General features: G+C 37.3%; 1 protein-coding gene across 8 annotated transcripts in view; it reads right to left on the reverse strand.

The window, feature by feature from the left end:
• Nucleotides 1–24,340, reverse strand: part of KIAA0825 (KIAA0825 ortholog) — a 400,677-nt gene that overhangs the window by 328,275 nt on the left and 48,062 nt on the right. The gene's annotated exons all lie outside the window — the stretch shown is intronic.

The raw sequence follows: 24,340 nt of genomic DNA on the forward strand, positions 1-24,340 counted from the left end.
AATGGTGGACTGAGAGCCCCATCCTGCCCAGTAAGATCGGCAAGTTAATAATTCTCAGGACACGCTTCTCTGTGCACACTAAAAGCAAAAACATAGGGGAAGGTGACTATACACTGAAACCCAAGACGATCTACCACATTTTAGTATATGTCACTGCCTTTTTGCTCATTTCCATTGTGCAATGACAGTCCCAGTCTGACCAGATAAGGACAAGAAAACTCCCCCACTCGATGGGGAGGAGGAACTGATGATGGAAACATGATATTTACTCAAGAATGAGGAAAAAGGGGATTTTTCCCCTGCCCACTGAACCTCTGATCACAAACCTGTAACCTACTAAGTTCTTGGTAAGCCACTCCCTTGCCCACTGGTTTGTATCTCTCTCACAAGAGTGCTATACTAATAAACTCTTTTCCTTACCTATTACTCTGCATCTTGTGAAATTCTTTCTGTACCAAGAAGAAGAACCTGCGCTCTACTGAGTACAGAGACGTGCTCTGTTGGTTTCAAAGGCACTTGAAGACACCAATTGGGTACAAAAGTAATTGTGGTTTCAGACTGAATTTTCAATCAGTATAACTAGGCTTAAACACATCTTTATTAATGAAAATAAGAACCATTACAATCAATACATTTTTGCCAACGAGAAATAGGTTTATTCCTGCAGTGTAAAAATCATGCTTCAGGATTTCAACAAACTCTTCAAAAGCATTTTCTGCCTCCTGCTGGTTGTGGAAGCTTTTCTCCTACAAAAAGTTGTTGAGATGCTTCAAGAATTGGTAGTCAGTTGGCGAGAGGTCAGGTGAATATAGCAAATGAGGCAAAACTTTGCACCTGGCCCAATTCGTTCAGCTTTTGAAATGTTGGCTGTGCAATGTGAGGTCGGGCATTGTTGTGCAGAACTGGGCCCATTAACTTGTTGTTGACCAAGGCTGGCTGTAGGCTTTGCAGTTTTTGGTGCATCTCATTGATTTGCTGAGCATACTTCTCAGATATAATGGTTTCTCTGGGATTCAGAAAGTTGCAGTAGATCAGACAGGCATCAGACCACCAAACAGTGACCATGATCTTTGTTTGCTGCAAGTTTGGCTTTGAGAAGTGCCTTGGAGCTTCTTCTCAGTCCAACCATGGAGCTAGTTGTCACATAAAATCCACTTTTTGTTGCACATCACAATCTGATCAAGAAATAGTTCATAGGTTGTTGTGTAAAAAAGATGACAACACTTCAACGTGACATTTTTTTTTATTTTTGTCAGCTCATGAGGCTCCCACTTATCGAGCTTTTTCACCTTTTCAATTTGCTTCAAACGTCAGATGACCCTAGAATGGTTGATGGTGAGTTCTTCAGCAACCTCTCATGTAGTTATAAGGGGATCAGCTTCTATAATTGCTCTCCATTGGTCATTGTCAACTTACAATGACTGGCCACTATGCTCATCTTCAAGGCTCTTGTCTCCTTTGCAAAACTTCCTGAACCACCACCGTACAGTACATTTGTTAGCAGTTCCAGGGCCAAATCCATTGCTGAAATTGCAAGTTGTCTCTGTCGATTTACAACCCATTTTGAATTTGAACAAGAAAATCACTTGAATTTGCTTTTTGTCTAACATCATTTCTGAAGTCTAAAATAAATGTAAAACAAACAGCAAGTAATAAGTCATTAGCAAAAAAAAGTGAGAAATGCACGTCAAAATGATGCATAACATAACCACATTTAGGAATGTATTCCAATATCAAACAGCAAAGTTCAACAGTGTAAAACTGCAATTACTTTTGCACCAACCTAATACAATTTAGGAGAAGGAAACGGCAACCCACTCCAGTATCCTTGCCTGGAAAATCTCATGGACAGAAGAGCCTGGTGGGCTGCAGTCCATGGGGTCGCAAAGAACCGGGCATGGCTGGGCGACTAACACTTAATATAATTTAGGCTTTAAATTGATTTCAAACTTCCAAAAAAAAATTACTTGGAGAAAGGTAGTTTTTCTCAAAAGAAATATTGTTTCAGAGTTGAGTTGAGGGTGGGGGTGGGTAGCAGAGAGTAGGACTGAGACATAGAATAAGGCATCTTGTAGGAACTTTCTGTGCTGAGTGATGAGATGGGAGAATCAAAGGTTTGGGTTTTCTTTCTGTTGTGCCTTCCAGATAAACCCTCCATTCTGTATGCATTCCCTGTTATAAGAAAGCACCAGAAAGTGAACACAGTTGCTCATCTCTGCCTGCTTCTCCAGATCCTGCCTATTCTGCAACCAACACACTTCCATTTCATCGTGTTCATTCTGGACAGAAGTCAAAAGGAACCCCTACCAGCTGGAATCACTTTCCCAGAACTTTGCAACTGCTTGTCTGCATAACTCTCAAGCAGCTTTTCATGTATTCATATTTTATTTCTCTATCTAGATGAGAAGTAAGGGTCTGATGCTTTTGGAATTCCCATTAATCTTAGCACAATACTTGTTAAATAGCAGGAGCTAGATTAATAAGCTGATTAGTTGGTTACTACAATATACCTCCAGATACTGATTTATTTCAAGAAAATGATCCCAGTTAAAAAAAAAAATCATGGAACTCCTGTTGTGCATTAGGCAATGGATTGGGTGCTGGAGAAAATAAATAATGCTTGCCCTTGAGGTGCTTAGTGTCCATATGGGGAGACAGACCCCTAATTAGATATTTTAATAGAATATGCTAAGAGCTTTGAGAAAGGCATATGGAGATGCTGTGGGAGCGCGGATGAGGGGCCCTGGCCCAGAGAAAGCTTCCTGGAAGAAATGACACATGAGCTGTCATAAAAGATCAATGGGAATTAGGCAAAGAAGGGGAGGAAGAGGGTAGGAGGTGGGAGACAACAGAGCATGAGCGGGGGTTTTCTGTCACTTTGGTGTTGCCAGAGAGAGAAAAATACGAGGTGAGGAGAGGCAGGGGATGAGGCTGAAGGAGGCAGGTGCCAGGTCAAGGAAGTCTTGCTAACACTAAGTAGCTGGAGGTTTGCTCCTGACACTGATGAGCCACTGAAGAGCTTTAAACAAGGGAGGGGCAAGGGCTGGGCAGATGTTTTAGGGAAAGCAAGAATGAGGAATCCAATCACAAAGGGAAACAAAACTATTTTAACAGTCTGAATGAGGGATGATAAAGATCTAAACTACTCCTTGATAACAAATGCAGAGGAAGAGATAGACTTGGAAATACTCAGTCAGGAAAAACACAGCAACTTGGTAATTCTTTTGATTGGGGAGGTGGGGCGGTAGGGGGAGATGAGCCATAGTTGGCACCTGAATGATCCTTAGTGGCCCTAGCTTGGATTGCAGGAGAGGACAGGGATCAGGGGAATGGTGAGGAGGTGTGATTTGTCCATGCTGGGTGTGGAGGGCCTGTGCAGCATCCCACGGACCAGCTGAGCAGAGCTTAAGCTCTAGAGTATGAAGCTCTGGTGGGAATCCGGGCTGGAGCCAGATCAGGTGGTCCTTCATACATAGAGATGGTCAGAGTCAAGATGATAAACAAAGGAGATATCCACATACGTCTATTATTTTAATTTAGTCTTAGTCCCTTACTTCTCATTTTTAAATTGAAAAAAGTATCACACTTTCAGACGTCATTATAGGAAGCATTTTAAAGATAAGATGAAGTTTTCAATGAGAAATTGATTTCAAAATGACAAACATGCAGCCTTTTGTCATATACTGGTATTTAGGAACACTGTATTAACAGACGATGGCAAGTCAGTTTGTCAGATTAACTCTATGTATGTTTCACATGATGACAATAACAAAGCACTTAGACACTATGTACAATATCTGTATTAATTCTTGGACATTATGAGGTAGGTTTTATCACTATCATCTCTCTCTTACAGATTATGACTCACACTCACAAAAGATTACCTATCCAAGGCCAGAAAGCTGCCATGTGGCAAAACTGGAGTACAAAGCAAGTGTGGCTCCATAGCTCCTAACAGCAAGAAGGCATCCAGCAGAAGTGCCCCTCCCTCACCTCCAGGCGTTTTTTTTTTTGGCAGTAGTAGCAGCAGCTGTGAGAGGATGGCCAGCAAGACAGCAATAGCCTTGATACTCCAGAAGGAGGCAGGCAAGCACAGGAATTTTAACACACACACTCAAAATCATAATTAATGAATTGACGTCTAAATGAACACACGCATCAATCTAGGTATTCACACTTATGAATCTGTGTAGCTAAAACCGAGTATTACTGCTGTTGGAGGGCAGCTTGAATTTACATATCAAAATTTAAATTAGCTTGCTCTTTGGCCCAGGAATAAGTCTTCTGGGAACAAAGCTTTCAAAGATTTACACTCAAGCATACAAAGAAAAGAAACTGGGAGAAATTCTAACATCTGTCAATAGGGGCTAGTTAAGTAATTCATATAATCATATAATAGCTTACAGCTTGTAAAAAGATGCACTTTGTATATACTGAAATAAGAGAGATCCATGACATAGTAAAAAAAAAAAAATTGCAGAATGTATGTACACAGTACAGGCCCGTGTGTAAGTACAGAAGGGTACACAACCAAGCTACTAAGAGGGAATCACTTTAGGATGGCAGGATTAAGGGTAGAGAGGGTGAAAGAGGCCTCACGCTTTATTTTATATACTTCAAATATGTGCACACACAAATACATGTATCGGTGGACAGGTATTGCTTTGGGGGAAAAATTGTTTTCTAAATCCAGTGAGTCAACACTATGGTAAGATTACATTTAGCCCCATGCACACGAATTAGGCTACACCTATACAATGGAATATCACGGCCCTACTGAAAAGAATGTCAGAACAGATGGCATCGATATGGGAGGAGATCATGAAATATTAATCGGAAAAAGGCACAATGAAGAAGAGTAGCCTGATCTCATTAAAAAAATACAAACCTGTATATTAATTCTGATACATGCAGACGAAAAATCCTGCAGTGTGCAACAAACTATGAATAACAGTGGTGATCTGGGGCACCGGGATTGGGGGATGGAAATGTGAGATATCTGACTCTTTCCTTGTATCTATTTGATGTTTTAATTTTTATAATGAAAATTTATTACTTGGAAAAGTTACCTAATAAAACATTCTCATTTCATATTTTAAATATTTGGTATCACAAAATCTTCAAATAGGCCCTAGAAAAAATTTCAGATTCAAATGTTTATGAAATAATTAAAGGCACACTAAAGGAAAGGAAAGTGAAGTCACTCAATTGTGTCCGACTCTTTTCGACCCCATAGACTGTAGCCTACCAGGCTCCTCCGTCCATGGGATTTTCCAGGCAAGAATCCTGGAGTGGGTTGCCATTTCCTTCTCCAAAAGGCACAGTAAAGACTGCTGCTAAGTCTCTTCAGTCGTGTCCGACTCTGTGCGACCCCATGGACTGCAGCCCACCAGGCTCCTCCGTCCCTGGGATTCTCCAGGCAGGAACACCAGAGTGGGGTGCCAATGCCTTCTCCAATGCATGAAAGTGAAAAGGGAAAGTGAAGTCACTCAGTCATGTCCGACTCTTCACGACCCCATGGACTGCAGCCCACCAGGCTCCTCCGTCCATGGGATTTTCCAGGCAAGAGCACTGGAGTGGGGTGCCATTGCCTTCTCCAACAGTAAAGACTGAAAAACAACAACAAAAATACCTACGGCTGATTCATGTTGAGGTTTGACAGAAAACAGCAAAAGTCTGTAAAGCAATTATCCTTCAATAAAAAAATAATTGTTTTAAAAAAAGTAAAAGTACTTCAATTTATTTTCAAATCTCAGTTTTTCTCTTTCTTCCCACTCCCACAAAGTAAATTTAAGCCAGAGATGCTCCTGGTCTTCACTTTGGAGGCAGTCACCTTCTCTCCGGTCCCACCTCCCCTCTCATGAACATAGAACTCAGCTTTCTCTTTTAACTGAAAGGCCCCTCGTGAGACCCCACTGCCTTATGAACGAGGGTTCAGGCTCTCTCCTTACTGTAGGGCTGCAATAGGACTCTCTCACCTCTCTTCTACGTCTTCCACAGCACTCCCACCGCTTCTCCATTTTTGTGAGAACCTCATCCCCTCTTCTAAGCTCTTGCCCATGCCTTCAGCATCCCTCTTCCCTTTTTTGATTATCTTTGGAGAAGACCAATTCAAGAACCTCTCATTTCTCCCAGTGGTTCCATAGGAAAGCCCTGTCTTTTGAGAAACAAATATGGGTTTCTTCCTAATGAAGAACAGCCCACTTTGCCTTCTGCAGCATTCAGCATCTTCCGAGTCACACGTCTCAAAGGACATACTTGTGGAAGGACATACTGTGGAAAATGCCTACAGTTCTAGCCTGCAAGGATTATGATCAGCAAACATGCACCAAAATTCAAAGGAACCTAAGGGAGAAACAGCCTTGATTAGGTCAGCTTATGAATCATTCTGCTTTTGACAAACGATATAAAGAGAGGATTCTCAGAGTCACTAGTATCATTTGAATAAGGCATTTATGTATAAAGTCATATTTCTCCAAACTTTGGTTACACACAACAGAAAACAGGCAAACCTGAGCAATAAATGGGAATTTCCCATAAGATGTGGTTCTCGTCTCCAATAGGTAGAGGACAATGGACAAGAGGCTGGAGTGAAAGTCCCTCTGTTTAATCATCATCTGAATTTGCAAGTGGATCCGAAAGCAACCATTTACAGTTGTTTGGCGAGCCAAGATTCCCAGTTTGCCAAAGTGAGACTTAACATGGCTGGAATTCACTTGGAGCCAAGAAGCCTCCAAAAGCGTGTGATAAATTGGAATGCAGCTGCACCGCTTTGTTTTCATCACAAAGTGGCTTGAATGACTCCACAGTGATATTAGATGAGAAATCTTAAAAGACCTTAAAAGCCAATGTTCAAGATCAAACCTAAGTTATGGCATAATACCTAAGGGTATAAAATACATCAGCTCTACTACACCATCAGCAGAGATGAGCTGCATCAAACTGTGAACATAGATAACTTAGCAATTCTTATTTGATGACTATGAAAGCAAATATCAAACTGTGTTAAAATTAATATGAAGAAGGTCGCGTATCTCTTTTTTCAAAAATCTATCTTACATAAAAAACAAGGAAATAAACTATAACTGAATAAAGACTTCAAGTTCTTAAAGAAAAAGATCTAATTAGAAACAAACATGCTGCTGCTGCTAAGTCGCTTCAGTCGTGTCCGACTCTGTGTGACCCCACAGACAGCAGCCCACCAGGCTTCCACGTCCCTGGGATTCTCCAGGCAAGAACACTGGAGTGGGTTGCCATTTCCTTCTCCAATGCATGAAAGTGAAAAGTGAAAGTGAAGTCGCTCAGTCGTGTCCGACTCTCAGCGACCCCCCAGACTGCAGCCCACCAGGCTCCTCCGCCCATGGGATTTTCCAGACAAGAGTACTGGAATGGGGTGCCATTGCCTTCTCCAACAAACATACTACATGTAAGTAAAGAATCATGTATAGAATAAATTCTAAGCACAGCATTTAAAAGCACAATATACAAATTTCATTATGTTAAGATTTCAATACAGAAACTTTTGCTATGGTGTTGAGTAAATTCATATTTAATATTATGTTGGGGAATTTGAAAAATACAACTAGTTATCAGCAATCAATTTGTTGACTTTGGTGTTCCCAGATGCCATTGGCTTGCTGTTCAGTAGCCAAGTCATGTCTGACTCTTTGCGATCCCATGGACTGCAGCACTCCAGGCTCCTCAGTCCTTCCTCCCGGAGCTTGCTCAATCTCATGTCCATTGAGCCAATAATGTCATCCAACCGTCTCATCCTCTGTCACCCCCTTCTCTTCCTGCCCTCAGTCTTTCCCAGAATCAGGGTCTTTCCAATGAATCAGCTCTTTGCATCAGGAGGGCAAAGTATTGGAGTTTCAGTGTCTGCATCCGTTCTTCCAGTGAATATTCAGGGTTGATTTTCTTAAGGATCGACTGGTTTGATCTGCTTGCTGACCAAGGGACTCTCAAGAGTCTTCTCCAAGACCATAATTCAAAAGCATCAATTCTTCAGTGCTCAGCCTTCATTATGCTCCAACTCTCACATCTGTACATGATTACTGGAAAGACTATAAAGTAAAGTAAAGTCGCTCAGTCGTGTCCGACTCTTTGTGATGCCATGGACTGTAGCCCACCAGGCTCCTCCATCCATGGGATTTTCCAGGCAAGAATACTGGAGTGGGGTGCCATTTCTTTCTCCAGAAGACCTTCCCAACCCAGGGATTGAACCCAGGTCTCCCTCATTATAGGCAGACACCTTACCGTTTGAGTCACCAGGGACATCTCTGGTCTGGAAAGACTATAGCTCTAAACTATTCGGACGTTGTTGGCAAAGTGATGTCTCTGCTTTTTAATATGCTGTCCAGGTTTGTCATAGCTTTTCTGCCAAGGAGCAAGAATCTTTTATGGCTGCAGTCACCATCTGCAGTGATTTTGGAACCCAAGAAGAGAAAATTTGTCACTGCTTCCACTTTTTCCCCATCTATCTGCCATGAGGTGATGGGATGGGATACCATGCTCTTAGTTTTCTGAATGTTGACTCTTAAGCAGCTTTTTCAGTCTCCTCTTTCACCTTCATCAAGAAGCTCTTTAGTTCCTCTTCTCTTTCTGGCATTAGCGTGATATCATATGTGTATCTAAGGTTGTTGATATTTCTCCCAACAATCTTGATTTCAGTTTGTGAGTCATCCAGCCCAGCATTCTGCACAATATACTCTTCATAGACAGCTTCCCAGGTGGCATTAGTGGTAAAGAATCTACCTGCCAATGCAGGAGACACAGAAGATGCCAGTTCGATCCTTGGGTTGGGAAGATCCCTTGGAGGAGGGTATGGCAACCCACTCCATTGTTCTTCCCTGGAGAATCCCATGGACAGAGGAGCCTGGTGGGCTACAATCCATAGGGATGCAAAGAACTGGACATGACTGAAGCAATTTGGCACACACACACACTCTGCATAGAAGATAAATAATCATGGTGACAATATACAAACTTGACATACTCTTTTCCCAATTTTGAACCAGTCCATTGTTCCATGTCCAATTCTAACTGTTGTTTCTTGTCCTGCACACGGGTTTCTCAGGAGGCAGGTAAGTTGTTCTGGGGAAATGTTGCTTACTCTCTTACTACTACTGCACACTTCATAACCTGTTAATTAGCACTTAATTTTCTCTTTGCTTAGGGAATAATGATTCCTTCACCTAATACAACACAGGGCTACCTTAACAATCAATTTTATTTAATTAGCTAATGATCCATAGACAAAATCCAACCCCCTATGAGTGCCTTATCGATTCCATCAGAACATAATAACCACTACAATTTTTCAAGCTCTGCTAGTTAACTTTAATGCTAACATAAATGCAAGATAGTCACTTATATTAATTTAGGAACAATAAAGCTTTGAATATTTTGACCTTTGGTATGAAAATTTCAATCATAACTTTTAAACTTGCATACTAAGTGATTAGGATGTGATTTAAAATATTTAACACGAAATAGCAAAAGTGAAAGTTAAAGTCGCTCAGTTGTGTCTGACTCTTTGGGACCCATGGACTGGAACTCTCCAGGCCAGAATACTGGAGTGGGTAGCCTATCCCTTCTCCAGGGGATCTTCCCAGCCCAGGGATCAAACCCAGGTCTCCCACATTGCAGGTGGATTCTTCACCTATCAAGTAGATGTTAAAGATACAAAGCACAAACAATAGAAACTAAAGTCTCATTTTTACATTCTTTAAATTTCTAGAGAGATATTGGAGCCATGTAACCATTTTCCCTTGGTAAAGGAAGTAATTATAAAAGGTATTAGTTGACCTCTTAAATCACGTCTAAACATTGACTATGGTTTTCAAAGGCAGATTCTAATTTGGAAATAAAACTATCTATCAAGATCTTTTCTCTTTATATTTATAGATCAGAACATGCAGCAGTATTAAGTATCAGTTTATTTTTTACAGAAGTATATAAATTCATAATGGAATGGATTAATAAGGTATGTTCTCTATCTTCAGATAGAACGTACATTACAAAAGACAGATAACTCTTTTCTAGTTTCTGAGCCTAAAAACAAGTTATACTTCATTCAAAATAAACATTTTAAGCAGAAATTTATGAAATCTGGATTGTGATTCTGAGGATAATGGAAAATAAAATTCTAGACATTCTAGGTGATAAAAATGAATTTATATTATACAATCACATATAACTTGTGGTTGTATGCATATTACCATATATTAATTAATTTCATACACAGTGACCGAATATCAAAGAAGCAAATAATACACAGTGAAGAAAATGAAGCCAAAGTACTTTTCCGGATTGATAAAGGTACAAAAGATATTACTGTTCAAAATTTCAAACTCTTATTTCTAATTATAACTATTTCATAAAAAATACAATAAACTTTCAAAAAATGTTGGTCAAAATAATTTAGATAAGTAAAATAGCAAAATAACGGTTGAGGAAGTTAAAGAATTCACACCAAACCCTTAGACATAAAATTCTGAAAAGACAAGAAAATAGAAATCTTGATTAGGTGATCTGACCAAATAATTCCCAAATTTTATTTGTGGTTTATGGTTATCCAGTGAAAGGTTCAAAGAAATCATTATTTGACAAAAACTAATGGGACAGCCTAAGATTTAATGCTTATTATATAAGTAAAAGCAGAAAAAAACAAACCAGGTTTGGTTAAAATCAGATATGAAGTAATCAAATAAAATGAAAATGAGGCAATTTAGCAATTGCATATAGGAAAATTTTAAGGAGTATAATTTTAAAATAGTGAGTGGAAAGATGCAGGCATAAACCCATCAGCAATAATGTGTTCCTCTGATCTTGGTGATATTCACTTTTCAGTGATGTTATAACTGTTATAACAATTCTGCATTTATGATAGCATTCATCTATTCAGTCCCTGAAGACAGTGAACTTAAAAGTAGTGTTTTCCCTTTTTTTTTTGCATTTACTAATGACATATTTAGTTTTATAGGCACTAGTCACAGATCGAACCTTTATGTCTCACTGTGGTGTGTAATTTTTTTTAATAACTGTATGCTTAAAATAATTAGTACTGCTGGATATAATCACTAATTTCCTAAAACTGCAAAAGGCAACTTAATATTTCTGCATAGCAGCTGTAATATACAATATTGCACAGAACTAAATTATTACAAACAGTGCCAGCAGTTCTCTATACACAGTACTTAAGATAATTATAAAAAATCATCTTCATTACTGCTTGCTAGCATTTTTTTAACAGTTTAATTTGGATAGGTTACAAAATACATTCAAATCACACAGATATAATTACTGTAAACCCAAGAAGCTATAAAATGTTCCCAACCAAATCCCTTTGACCCTGTTAATGTCTGTTCCTTGTTAATCTAAGGCAAACATTGTTTGTAGTGTGCATTTGTTATAGAATATAAAAAAAAAGGGGGGGGGGAGAGGAAATCCCTTAACAGTTGTTATTGATTCCAGCATTTACCGACTGAGAGTTAAGTGCTGTTTACAAAACAGAACAGATGCAGATGCTGACAAAAAGGTAAACAATTGTTGCATGGCTTCCTGCCAGATTCTGAACCGATATATTAAACTCCAAGTGAAGCACATTTCCCCTATGGATTGCACTTATTGCCACTTCATTTCCTATGTGCTCTGACTCTCTATTGCTGTGCCTGGCACTAAGCTATTTCCAGTTCTTTGCTGACCCCTGAGGCCTGGTGCTACCACACACAGCCATTAGAGAAGGGAATTGCATGTGTCTGACACGGCCTGAAACCAATTATTTGATATTTTCTTCAGAATGATGCCCAACTCTGTTGGGAATGAGCAATCATGAAATAATTTACCTCCTGATTTAATTTTTTCCTGCACAAATTAGTTGTAGACTGAGCTGGCTATACACAGATGCTTGTGACATAGCTCTGTCTTATCAAGATGATACTTGAAATGAAGCAGGGGGATCTGAATTGAATAGGTTGGGGAATCCTGCTTTAAAGAGGCATTGACAAGTTTATCAGATATACTGATCACATGTACTCTCTGTTGATTGAAAATGACAGAACCTTAAAGAACTGTCAGGATAGCAGGAAAAAAAAAAACCACAAGGATACAAACCTTATCAGTGTATTTAATGTTTTTAAACCTCCCTCTGATCTCTGGTTTCCTTTTTGTGTCTCAGAAAACTTGGCACATGATTAAAATTTAACAAAAACTAAAAAACAAACTCACATTGGTACATCACTGAGTGATCATCACCAAATTTAGTATTTAGTAATACTGTTTTTAAATATAATCATAAATGTCAAGAAAGTATGCATTTTTTGTAACCCAAATCCCTATGAGTGCCTTTCATAGAAATAAAAAGGATTTATATTTTGTTGTCTATATGTCACAGAAACAATGCAAAACATGAGATTATTTCTTATCAATAAACATAGAGCTTGTATAAATTTGCATATGCTTAATCTAAATTATGGGATAGCCAACTATTCAAGCACTATAAAGACAATACAAGTCTCTTTAGAGGGATTCAGTGAACATAAAGCCTCAACAAAATCTGTGCAGTAATATCTTATCTATAAAGTTGAATAAGGATTTTTCTCATTTTAACATACAGAGTCCATATTAGATCTTAGCTATTAAATCTTCTAGGGGCTATAATTGCTACATCTTCCCGCTTCTCCTTAGGTTCAGGCTCTACTAACAAGACCCATATACCAATAACCATGAACTTTATGACTTTTGTAACCATGACTAACAAAAATTACAAGAAAAATATCCATTTAAAAGTACACACTCGTCAAACAGCTGAAGGATTACTATTTTATTGTGCTACTAACAGTACATTAACAATGATGAGCAATGACTTTAGTACAGTTTGGAAAAAAGACATAGGAGGACACTATAAAACATTTTTACAATATAACTTTCTCTCATAATGATCATCATAAAATTTGGAGGCTATTTCTCTTCTTTTAAGGATAATTTTGCAAACCTGGTTGTCCACTCCAACAACTACTTTTTGCTAATGGAAATGCTAATACTGAATTTTAAATTTAAGATAATTTCTACTTTGGAGGACAAACAATGACAGATATTCTAAAATTAGTTCAGCATGACCATGTCATAGAAATTTAAAATATCAAAACTTCAAATTATTTGGATTTTCATATATCACTGGCATCATAATTCCAAGGGCCTTTTCAGATTCTTATCTCTCATTATCACTTTACCTGCTAACTTGGTACTCCCTACAACTGTATTACGGAAGAGATTAAACTAGTAATAAGGTCAGCAACACTTTTCTAAGTAATAGACAAGGGTTTTCTGTTTTTACTCAGTGTTGAAAAGAAATCTCAAAAACAAATATTGATAGGTTTTGAAGCAATCTAGTGCACTTCGTGGTGATTTTTTAAATTTCCATTTAAATATCCCGACATCAAACTGCTTATGAATATCCTGATAAAACTAAAGCAAACTGAAAATATATGTATTAAACAAAAGAACAGATAATCGATTTTAAGAATGACAGAGGCAAAAGCCTTTCTGATTGGAAATTCACTGTAACTCTTATTAAATATTTTACCCAAAGCTAAGGATTATTTTCTCCTTTCCAAATATGAGGGAGGGATTGGTCTGACTCTCAAAGCTACAGCAGTTTCTCCTGTATACATCCCAGTGCAGACAGATCTGTCCAAACTCGGAAAAGGCCAGTGTAGACAAGGAATCTTTAAAGTCCCAGGTGTAGAAGATTCAGATTTCCCCGCAGTTAAAAATCAATAAAGGTGGAGGTGTTACATGACAGCTACTTTGAGGCAGAAGATATTTGACTTCATAGATGTGAGACACTGATGGTCACAGATTTTCATATTTACATATAAATAACGATGTTGAAAACATTATAACATAACATATATTTGCCAAGGTGATTTTCCTAACGAAGAATTTTGAGGTGTAGTTAGTCTGTTACAGTTTTCAGCCTTCCGTTAGAGTACATCTTTAAAGGGATCTTACCAATGTCTTTTGACTTATTAAACATTTCTTCTTGAAAGTTTATGAAAAAAAGTTTGCTATTAATAACTGATTAATAGTATAGTAACCAGAAGGCACATATTACATTTTCTGAGAACCCGAGGAAAAAATATGTTAGTTAAACGACATTCAAGGTTACACTAATCCACTGGAAATATCTATATGTTAAACAAGAATTCAGGGATTCATGACCTATAAAACTATAAACCTGTAAACATTTTTACCTAAAACAACAAAGCTCAGCATTCACATTTATCCTTGTGTTTATATATCAAGACATAGAATGACAAAAATAATGTTAGCAGGGGAAAGCAGAAAAGTTCTAGACAGGGTGTATTAGTTACTTATCAACTCACTTTCTATAGAACTTGAATTTCTAGCCTGCAACCACCTCCATGTGTATTACTCATCCACATTTTTTGCTCAGTATAGAAGAGCTGCAAGATAACTGTTTACTTTTAGAATAATCTTATTCTGAACCTTTTTCCAATAATTTGTTTAGTTACTTTCACTCTTCTCTTAATATGTCACATATTTTTAACTAGATAATTTCTTTTTCCAAGTTAAAAAAATAACAGTTTAAAAAAATCTCAGTATTTCAATCTCTTCTGAATTTTTAAAAATGTTATTGAATGGTTAATAAGGAATATAAATCTCAAGCTGACCTATGACCCCTCATGTATGGTAGTTTAATCGCTGAGCTGCGTCTGACTCTTGCGATCCCACGGACTGCCGCCTGCCAGGCTCCTCTGTCCATGGGATTTCCCAGGCAAGAATACTCGAGTGGATTGCCATTTTCTTCTCCAGGGGATCTTCCCCACCAAGGGTCGAACCCACATCTCCTGCATTGCAGGCGGATTCTTTACCACTGAGCCACCAGGGAAGTCTTCATTAGAAACTACTAAGTCATTTTTATCTATCATCCTTAGTAACTGAATGTCTTACAGAATATGACTAATAAAATATTCTTTCCACCTTTATGAAGAACACATGAGAGGAAGTCGATAATTGCTAATTGTTGCTACATGGGAGCAAAAATATTACCAAAGCGAAACTGCATCCCCTCTCTTACAGAATATACTTTCCATTTTTATTGCTTTAATGTCTTTAAAACAAAATTCAGAAGTCTCTGAAGATTTAATGTGAAATAATGGGATCAGAAAACTAGTCACATATTTAGCAGAAAAACATTTTAGGTAAATAAAGATACATGTACATATGCAAAAATATCATGTACCTACCCAAGCACATAACAAATACCCTCCCCTTATGCACATATACATACAGTCCTTTTCCTCATAGTTTTTAATCAAATAAATAATTTTCACAGATGATAAAACCTTTAGTAGGAAGAATTTTAAAACACCAACTCTTTAGGGGAAAAATTCTAGTGTTCAAATAACACTAGAATAAGGAATTCTATTTGTTTATTTTCTTGTCAAGTGGCGCTAGTGGTAAAGAACTTGTCTGCTGATGCAGGAGACCTAAGAGATACGGGTTTGATCCCTGGGCTGGGAAGATTCACCTGGAGGAATGCATGGCAACCCACGCCAGTATTTTTGCCTGGAGAATCCCATGGACAGAGGAGTCTGGCGGCCTACAGTCCATAGGGTCACTCAGAGTCACACGACTGAAGTGATTTAGCACACACACACGCATTTTTTAATGAGGCATGGAGGTATAGTGGGAAGATACTCCTAACCTTCATCTCCACCTTGATTTGCTAACTAGCCAAAACGCTATAGTTTTTTTTCCACCCATGAAACAAGAACTGGAGTTGCTGCACTGCTTAATTTCAGATTGGTGATGGAGCAAAGGGAGGTTAAAAAAAAACAAAAACCCAGATGTGGAAGCATCTTGCAAACATACTGCTAATCTTTAGGTTTATTATAAATTAATGATAAAAACGATCTTAAACCTGGCAGTAATTGCTTCAACTATTTCAGTAACAGTTACTTTTTAGGTTAACTCTGGTAAAGCCTTAAACTTAAGTAGATTACCTACTTCTCTAGGAATAAAATGAGAGCCTCTTCTACATATTTTTTTATATTAAGGAAAAAATTAACATTATTATTTTCCTTTTCACGTGTTAATATGGAAGTCTTGGATTTTTTTTTTTTTCTTTCCAAATGTTCCAGAGCAGACAACCCAGTGATGTAACCTTGCACTTACTATAACAGCTGCTTTCAAAATTCAAGTTTCTTTAATTTTATACGCAAACAATCAATATGTGTGTTGCAATTCCAATAAGTCCAACACAAAAATCAGGATCTGTGGCTCATAGGAATTACTCTTCAAATTACAAAATGGTTTCTGATCTTGCAAGTGAATTCATTCAGAAAGAGATAGTATTTGAGAGAATAGTTTTGGTCATAATTCAGCAATGTATTTGAATTACAGTCAAGATACATCTCAGCAGTGGGCCTTTGGGAAAGCTATTCAGCTTATCCACCCTCAGTTTCTGTAACTATAAGGCAGGGATTAGTGTTAGTTAGTTGCTCAGTCGTGCCCGACTCTTTGTGACCCCATGGACTGCAGCCCTCTGTCCATGAGATTTTCCAGGCAAGGATACTGGAGTGGGTTGCCATTTCCTTCTCCAGGGGACCTTCCCAATCCAGGAATCGAACCTGGGTCTCCTGCACTGCAGGCAGACTCGTTACCAACTGAGCTACAAGTGATATCCAGATTTTCAGACATGTTATAAGAATCAAATGGTGTGTCAATACATAAAGTACTTAGCAAGGTGCACAGCAAATTAAAAGGATCTAAAAAAGAGTATCTATTATGTACCTGACTTTATATATTTGTAAATAGATAACAAGGAAAATTTTGAGGGGGCCTCCAAAATCACTGCAGATGGTGACTACAGTGATGAAATTAAAAGACACTTGCCTTTGGAAGAAAAGATATGACCAACTTAGACAGCATATTAAAAAGCAGAGACATTACTTTGCCAACAAAGGTCCATCTAGCCAAGGCTATGGTTTTTCCAGTGGTCATGTATGGATGCGAGAGTTGGACCATAGAGAAAGCTGAACACCAAAGAATTGATGCTTTTGAACTGTGGTGTTGGAGAAGACTCTTCAGAGTCCCTTGGACAGCAAGGAGATCCAACCAGTCCATTCTAAAGGAGATCAGTCCTGGGTGATCATTGGAACGACTGATGTTGAAGCTGAAACTCCAATACTTTGCCCACTTGATGTGAAGAACTGACTCATTTGAATACACCTTGATGCTGAGAAAGACTGAAGACAGGAGAAGAGGGTGACATAAGATGAGATGGTTGGATGGCATCACCGACTCAATGGACATGAGTTTGAGTAAACTCCGGGAATTGGTGATGGACAAGGAAGACTGGCGTGCTATAGTCCGTGGGGTTGCAAAGAGTCGGACATGACTGAGTGACTGAACTGAACAAGGAAAAATGAAGATGATCAATGAGAAAATATTAACAAAAATTAATGGTGAAATCATGTTCTGAGTAGTATCCTTTGCAAAGTATACACATTGTTCAAGTTTTTAGTGTAAAATAGAGCCTAAACTATTTGTGCCTTACTAAAACTCAAGAATCAGAATGTCTGGGAATGAGTTTAACACAGAAAACATTTTTTTAAATGGCATAAAAAATTTGTCCTCTTATATAAAGGACGAAATGAAACTAAATAGCTCTAGCTTTCACCCTCACCTTGATGGATCATCCTGTATACTTTTACTATAGAGAAACAGACAGTACAGAAAGGAATTAGGTTGGGTGGAAAATATCCTCCTGGTTCATACAAAGGGAAGACAAGCCCACTATCTCCACTGATGGCATGGATGCATGAGCACATTCGAGAAGTCTCAAGAAGGCACTGTGTCATGTAGCTGAACTGGCAGGAGGGAAGGCTTTACGATCAATTATGCCAAAACCCAAATTACTTTTGACTTTCTTCACAAGCTAAAGAGAATACTAAAATTATTTACACAAGTTTAATTTGTGTACAACTGTTTCATTATTACATAGCTTGTCAAATTCTTATTCACAGACTCTTAAGACAATATCACTCACCCTACCATGCTTTATAGGCCTAATTCTGAGGCTTTTTGTACTTACAGAGGGGTTTTTATGGATACAGAAACACTTTTTTAGAAAAAGTATTTAGTCCATGCGTACTGTCTACAACATTGCAGAAGCAAGCTGGTTCTTCCTCAGGAAAAAAACTCAGTCACTATTAAATCCCTGCTTCAAATACATGCCAGAGAAAAGGCATATCGATTTCTTTTCAATCACTATACAGAATAATATCGTATTTCCATTTCTTGCCTGTGGTCTTAATTTTCAATGATCTGATTTAAAAAGCTACAATGACCCAAAAATCGAAATGAAAAATAAAACAAGAACAGTTGGTTGTGGGATCAAAAGGGAAGCCCCAAAAAGAATTTCTAGGAATAGCTTCAGATGTCAGCTGCAAGAAGAGACTCTACTTCCTGATTTTGCTTAATCACAGACTCCCCTCTTCACCCTCCCAGCCTAGTCAAAAATGCAATTGCAGGAAGTGAGAAGTTTACACATTGTTCTCTTCCAAGTTGCACTGGGGGGAAAAAGTCACACAGATAAAAACCTAAAGGATGTTTTGTATGTGTTACAGTTGCACACAAAGCCACATACTCAGCCAGCTAATGTAGCGGTACTGTCAGTCAGTAGGGAAAATAATTCTGACAGTTTCCAGTGACAAATTGTAGGCATAAAATGTGGTTGTGGAATATTTTCCAAGTCACAAAGTCACAATAAGTTTAGAGTTAAAGCTTAGATATATTATCTAATATAACCCTTTCCTTTTATCGTTTATCAATAGAACGATACAAAGAGGTAAAATGACTTATCTAAGGTTGCATAAACAAGGGGATGAGAGCTTCACACAAGCACACTTGACTCTGATAACTGTATTCTTCCCCTTTTGAGAGCAAGTACTTATAAACAAAGAAAGTACCAGTATTTCATTAAAGAATAGCAAGTATGATAAAAACAGTGGATCAAAAACAAAGTTAATCAACAATATCATTTATCAGTATTTTTTAAAATGTTACAACAAAACCCCCTGAAATTGTATTATTATTTTAAAGGAATTTGTGATAACTGAATAAAGATATAACTTTCTCTTAAGAATTTGTTTTTTCCCCCATTACTGTTTTGTATTATTTGAAACTCCAGCATCTACTAATGTGGGGTTAGAAAACAACAAGCATAGTTGACATCAGAGATCTAATGGAGATCTCCCCCTCTGTCTCATGAACACAGCAGGGTTAAGAGATGTGTTATCCTTCTAGGAGACTTGGTCTCCTCTGCAACACTACCATACAGATGCTTCTTTTGTCCACACTTTGCATACTGGCCTCAGTATACTTCTAAATTTCCTTGCCAGCATCACTCAGCCATCACTCAGCCAATCACTCAGCTACTTGAGGAGGACGAGAGAAATTAGGGTGGTTTTGACTGATCTAGTTGATCACAAGATTTCCAGTTGTGATCTGTGCCTTCCTAGTCAAAATTCTACTTTTATCTTGACTTGAGGGTCTTCTTCAAAGGATCTTTTCATCCCTAGAGGGATTCTGTTTCCCCTACTCCCCAATCTTCCTTAAACAAAATATAAAGGAATTGGGAAATGGGAGGGGTAGAGGCCACTAAGTTTTGACCTCTCATCCACTGCAGATCTTTAGAAACCTTCAAAACACTCAAAGGCATGTATCATATACTCTTAAGTCTTTCTCTTTCAAGTTAACAATCACCCCAAGGAAAATTCAATGTAAGATAGACAGGGGATCATGATATTTATACTATGGTTGAAGTTTTCTAACTACATTCTTGCATATTAAAACACAGTGAATTTATCTAACTAAACTTTACTACACATAAACAATCTTCTCCTTTCCAAGCACTGAGAAAAGATGCAATATCTTCTCTTAAATCCAAAGAAAATACAATTTTAAAAGTAATTCAATGATTTAATCACTTAAAATTGTGATTATCTAGGGACTTCCCTGGTGTTCCAGTGGTTAAGATTCTGTGCTTTCAGTGCAGGGGGTATCCCTGGTCTAGGAACTAAGATCCCACATGCTGTGCAGCATAGCCAAAAAGTAAAACAAAAATGAATAAGTAAAATAAAATCCCAATTTAAAAAAGAGTATCTGCAAAAATAATATTATTTTTTCCTAAGATAGATTACCAAACCACCAAGAGTCTGCAGTGTTTACATTATGACATTATTTCATCATTTTCTTCAAATAACAAAACATAAAAGTGGACCCATAGACCAATGGAACAGAATTGAGAACCCAGAAATAAACTCTTGCATATGTGGCCAACCAGTATTTGACAAGGGAACTAAGAATACTCATTGGGTAAAGGATTAAATAAATGGTGTTGGGAAGAGTAGATAAAACATGCAAAAGAATGAAACTGTACCTTATCTTACAACACATACAAAAATTAACTCAAAATGGATTAAAAACCTAAGACCTGGAACCATAAAACTCCTAGATAGTGAAACAGTTCCCTAATGTTGGTCTCGGCAATGATTTTTTGGATATAATACCAAAAGCAAAAATTACTAAGCAGGACTACATCAAACTGGGATTCCCTGTTGGCTCAGACGGTAAAGCGTCTGCCTGCAATGCAGGAGACCCAGGTTCAATCCCCGGGTCAGGAAGATTCCCCTGGAGAAGGAAATGGCAAGCCACTCCAGTACTCTTGCCTAGAAAATTCCATGGATGGAAGGAGCCTGGTGGGCTACAGTCCATGGGGTCGCAAAGAGTCAGACATGACTGAGCGACTTCACTTTCACTTTCACATCAAACTGGAAAGCTAATGCACAGCAAAAGAAACTATCCACCAAAAAAAAAAAAAAAATCTTTGATAGGGAGAAAATACTTGCAAACCATATACTTAGTAAGAAATCAATATCCAAAATACTTAAAGGACTCATGCAATTCCATAACAACAACAACAAAAATCCGATTAAACCATGGGGAGAGGACCTGAAGAGACATTTTTCCAAAGAAGACATACAGATAGCCAACAGGTACATGAAAAGATGCTCAAGATCACTAGTCATCAGAGAAATCCAAACCAAAACCACAAAGAGATATCACCTTACCCTTGGCTATCATCAAAAAGGCAACAGATAACAAGCACTGGTGATGATGTAGAGAAAAGGGAACCCATGTGCACTGTTGGTAGGAATATAAATTGGTACAACAGACACTGTAGCAAATGGTAAGGTTCCACAAAAAAGTTGAAAAATAGAAAATCCGTCAGCAATTCTACTTCTAGATATATATCTAAAGGAAATGAAAATAAGATATCAAAGAGATATCTGCACTTCCGTATTTATTGCAGCATTAATCACAATAGCCATACTAAGTGTCCATTTATGAATGAATGTGCTTAGCTGCTCAGTCATGCCCAATTCTTTGTGACCCCATGAACTGGAGCCCGCCAGGATTCCCTGTCCATAGAATTTTCCGGCAAGAATACTAGACTGGGTTGCCATTTCGTACTCCATACGAATGAACGGATAAAGAATATGTGAGATTGAGATACCTAAAATGGAAGGAATACTAATCGGTCATGAGAAAGAAGAAAATCCTGCAATTTGCAACAACATGGATGGACCTTGAAGGCATTACGCAAGTGAAATAAGTCACATGGTCAAAGAAAGACAGATACATATGGTAATACTTATAATGTGAAATCTAAAAAAACAGAACTCAAAGAAACAGAATATAAGGTGGTTACCAGGGGATGGTGGATGGAGAAGATACTGGTCAAAGGGTACAAATTTCCAGTTAGAAGATTTATAATTTCTGGGTGCCTAATGTACAGCATTGCGATTATAGAAATTGTAACGCATTATTTACTTGAAAATTGCTAAGAAAGCAAATCTTAAGTGTTCTCACCATACAAAAGTAATCGTAATTATGTGGACATTACTGTGGCAGTCGTTTTGAAATATTAAGGGTACAAGTCAACACACTGTACATCTTAAAGTTACAAAATGCTGTATGTCAATTATATCTCAATAAGGCTGGGGGGAAAAAAAGGACTAGTGTATATACAAGGTCTGCTTAAGACACCTCTTTGAATGAGCAGAGTGCGGGATAGTTTAGAGGAAAGTGAGAAAACAATGACAACACTAAAGTAGATCTGAGCACACAGCATTCACAGCAGTGTTCTTAATGGAATGAGCTAGATCCGTCCTGTTCTTTTAGGTAATAGAGCATAATCATAGAGTCAGGACACCACAGTCAGACAGACTATGCTGGCTTCACGTTGTAACCTTGACCAAAGTTACTGAATATCTCTATGTCTTAGTTTTCTCACTACACAATAGAGCTAAATAATGTTACCTACCTTGCTGGGTGGTTAGAATGAAATAACATCTTGTAGTGTCCAACCAGATAAATGTGGAGCTATTGTTACTTAAGAGAATGTCTAGGGTTTCAGGCAAAATATCAAAGACTTGGTGAATAAACACACAGACATATAGAAAAGATAATATATAACCCACTCAAGCCAATCTAGATTCTATTCACATAGGAATATAAATTATTACAGATTTCAAATTATTTATAATTATTTATACATTATTATTTTAGTAGTCTCAAACTGTATTTCTTTAATAAATAAAAATTTGCTCATTGGGCTAAATATTAATGGAAACCATGACTGCTCTCTGTTACAGCCTTAGCAGCAGTTAACTCATTTAGCTTTCTTCCCTTTACCTTGTATAGCTTAGAAACCTTTAATATGGTAGCTGCTAAATGCCTTGCCTATGGCAGGTACTCAAGAAGGCTGAACTGAACTGATTTTCAGGCAGCCCACTAGAACAGTGCTGTTGGAAATTTCTTTTACAGAGACAAAGCATTTAATTTTACACTTTAAAGCCCAGTACCATGATGGTAAAGAACATGGGTCTTGAAGACATAAAGACCTACATGTGAATCCTGACTTGGTGCAAAGGACCAAAAGCAAGTTAATCTTTCTAAGCTTCTCTCGTTGTTTATGAAGTTGGGATATTAAGCAAAGGGATGTGCTTATTACAGTGTTTGGCACAAGGAAAACATTCACTTAACAAGTGATTTATATCAAAATTCACATAAAGCAGCTTGAGAAAGTTCAGTGCATTTGGACTTTTGGAAAGGGCTTCAAATTTTGGTGTTAAAGCCAACACACATAGTTCTCTCTTATGAATGGAAAACACTTCACTACCAGCCCTAAAGACTCCATAGCAACTTACACATATTTTTAATCATTTTTAGCACATATAAAATTTTCATATTGAAAGCACTTTACAAGTAACCAGAAATTTTTTGAGAGAACTTAAAAATTATAGAAAATAAGTATACTTGTAAAAATGTATTTAAAATTTATGTGATAATTAAAATGAAGATTTATTTACTTTGAGTAAAACTGCAATGTTCCTAAATGAACTGACTTTGTATTCTGCTGTGACCTTAACTTGGGTGATGCATCTCTGTTCTGTGATGTGGTAGTTTCCCAAAGAAAATAAATATTCTAAGAGAAAACATTAAATTATTTGAAAATTCATATATCATGTTCATATAATATATTCATATATCAGAGCAATTTGGTACCCTGGTATCTTATTAAGGAAGGTATGAAAAATACAGTGAGCTATGTAAATTTTATGAAGTGATTATAAATTAAAAAACAGCAAGTCACCAAATGATAATTCTTAAATAATTATTAATAAAAATACAGTTTAGGAATATATTTAGAAATATATCTCAGCATTCTATGTAAAAGCATGAGTAATCATAATTTTCAAAATAATCATATTTTCAACCTTAATTTTTCTTCACTGGTAAGAAACTAAAATGACAAGAAAAATGTATTATATTATAACAGATTCTTTCTTCCTTTATCTTTTGATTAAAATTAAGAATCTTCAAATCCTCTTTCACTGTATATATTCTTATAGGAACAACATCAGAGGAACTTTTAAAATCAGCTATAGTCAATGCTAGCTTCCACAACCAATTATAAGATACAATTTTATAATTAGCATTTCATAATAGGTCTGTATTGACATCGGCTGACTAAAATGTCAGAATTTTAAACTTTCAATTTTAATTAGTGAAAATGTCAAGAAATCTTCTACAATTTTCTTTACTTAAAGCTTCAGCCTTGGAAGATACAATGAGTTAAATGTTTCATCCAGTAATTTATGTGATTAGAAAACTGAAAGTCTTACTGGTAATATTTCTGACTTACATTCCAATATCTTTAACAATTTAATGACAGGAAAGA

This window comes from Ovis aries, chromosome 5, assembly GCF_016772045.2.
Source record: "Ovis aries strain OAR_USU_Benz2616 breed Rambouillet chromosome 5, ARS-UI_Ramb_v3.0, whole genome shotgun sequence".
NCBI classification, from domain to species: domain Eukaryota; kingdom Metazoa; phylum Chordata; class Mammalia; order Artiodactyla; family Bovidae; genus Ovis; species Ovis aries.